Raw genomic sequence first — 2,598 nt, forward strand, 5'->3', positions numbered from 1 at the left:
AGCTGTGGTTACAATAGAGCCTGACCTTGTTCTAAACAATACCCAGTGGAGCCTCAGTTCAAATAAAGCCTCCCCTGCTTCCCTCTAAAATGGATTAGCGTTCCTTATCTCGTTGATTCAGCACAGGGTCATGAGCTTCCGTCTACGTGTACTGGAACAGTGCGAGCGGACCTTTATTTAAACCCCAAAAGCCTGTGGTGATCTAGATCTCGCTTCCGTCTCAGCTGTGCAAGTGATCATGTGACCTCGGGCCGTACCGGGATGCGCCATCCTGGAAAGGCCATCTTTAGCGAAAAAGCGTATCTATAACTATGCCAAAAATTTTAAAAACGGGCTGAACTGACGTTGCGGCCCCATCTCGAGCCTGCAAGTCAGAGTGTTTTTGTGCCGTAAAATAAACGAAAAATTAAATTAAAAACATAATCAGATAAATACCCACTCCGGGCTAGTTCCAATATCTATCGTGGGTATGAAATGGATATGTGACGTGTTCCCCTGAAATTACAAAGTGGCGCCATCTTGAAATCGATATATAACATATCAATGAAAAGTATATAAAGTGCCGCCCTCTTTACATGGGGAACCACGAGTAAAAAAATGAAAGGAAAAGATCCATACCTACCAATACATATCAAATCTAGTATAATCAGGAAGGGTCTAATCACCTTAGATATCTAAATCGGAACTCAATATTAAAATCCTCATACTGTCTCAGACTATTTAGCCTAGAAAGGACCAACCAGGCGTTCCCATTCCTCTTTCGGGTTAAGGCCATTACGCATAGTATTCAGAAGGGAAATGTACCATTGTTCTTGAGATTTTCTTTTCATCTCAAGGTTACCACCTTGTCTGCCTATGGTAACCTTCTCTAATTTGAACCATCTTATATAATTTTCCTTATGTCCTTTTTCATAGAAAAGGGAAACTAATGGGGCATTCTCCTTTCTTGTCTTAATCGCTGACCTATGCTCCTGAATCCTAACCTGTAATTCCCTACTGGTTTCGCCCACGTATGCTAAGCCACATGGGCAAAGCAGTAGATAAACCACATTTTTACTTCTGCACTTATTCAGGGATTTGGATCTCAAGTGTCGTTCATTAAATTCCAAATCTTTAGACTGTATGCACAACGCACATAAGTTACATGTGCCGCATTCCACATTCCCAATGGCCCTAGTGTTTTCTAATGTTCTTTGGGTCTCTCCATGTTCCTCACGGTATGTATGTACTAACTCATTCCTGAGGTTCCTATTGCGTTTAAACGCAAACAACGGTTTCTCTAATTTCTGTTCTTCTTCATAGTTAAGAATATAACAGTTCTTATTCACAGTATTCTTAATTGTGTTGCTGATGTTGGAGTATTTGCTTACAAAGTCCAACTTTTTAAAATTATTCTTACTGTTCTTGGTCTGTTCCCTGTTGGTAAACATCGCTTCTCTGTTATAGAACCTTGCTCTTTTGAAAGAATGGGAAATTAATTTTTTCGGATATCCCCTATCCATGAACTTTTTCTTGAGTATTTCCGAGTGTTTATAAAAATCCTCCAAGTTAGAGCAATTCCTCCATAGACGGAGGAATTGGCTAAAGGGGATATTATCCTTTTGGGACTTTGGGTGATAACTCGAATATTGGAGAAGGGTGTTTTTATCCATCGGCTTTGTAAAAAGTTCTACTTCTAGGGTATCATTGATTGCAATATCTAAGAAATCTACCCTACTTTTACTGATCTGAGACGTGAATTTCATATTGGGATACCCAAGATTTAGCCAAATCAAAAATTCATTTAAAAGATCCAAATCACCGTCCCAGATAAAAAAAAAATGCTGTCAATGCAGCGAAACCAGTCCACTACATTCTCAAAAAGGGAGCAAGGTCATTAAAAATGTGTTTCTTTTCGAACTCCTAACATAAAGACAGGCCAGACTTGGGGCACAGGTGGCCCCCATGCTGGTACCCTTCTTTTGTTTGAAGAGACGATCGCCAAACAGTAAGATGTTATTCTTAAGAATCAAGTTCACACACTCAAAAATAAAGTTTTTATTGACCCCTTCCAGGTCCACCTCCATCAGTAAGTCATGCACCATTTTTATGGTGTCATCTTATGGGATATTTGTGTAGAGAGACTCAATGTCCAGGGTAACTAGACACTGAGTCTCCCCACAAAATGGTATCCCCTCCAAAAGTGAGATAATGTGTGATGAGTCTTTCACATAAGACGTCAAACCACTAACCAATGGTCGCAAAGAGCAGTCCACATATTTACTAAGCGGTTCTAAAAGGGAATCTATACTGCTAACGATAGGCCTCATTGGCAGATTATCATGATTTTTATGCACCTTAGGCAGGCCATATAGCGCAGGAATCTTTGGTTCTACATTATGTAAAAACTTGAAATCTTCCTCACATATCCAATTGTTCTCTTTTGCTTGGTTTAATAGTAGTGAACAATCTCTAGACAACTTGCTGAGGGAGCAGCTTTGAGATGGTTCATAATGTTCAACAACATTGAGCATTCTAACCATCCTCTCATTGTAGTCGTTAGTGTTAAAAACTACTACTCCCCCACCCTTGTCTGTCAGTTTTTTAGTCAGACTCACA

Source organism: Lissotriton vulgaris, chromosome 5 (genome assembly GCF_964263255.1).
Source record: "Lissotriton vulgaris chromosome 5, aLisVul1.2, whole genome shotgun sequence".
In the NCBI taxonomy this organism is placed as follows: Eukaryota; Metazoa; Chordata; class Amphibia; order Caudata; family Salamandridae; genus Lissotriton; species Lissotriton vulgaris.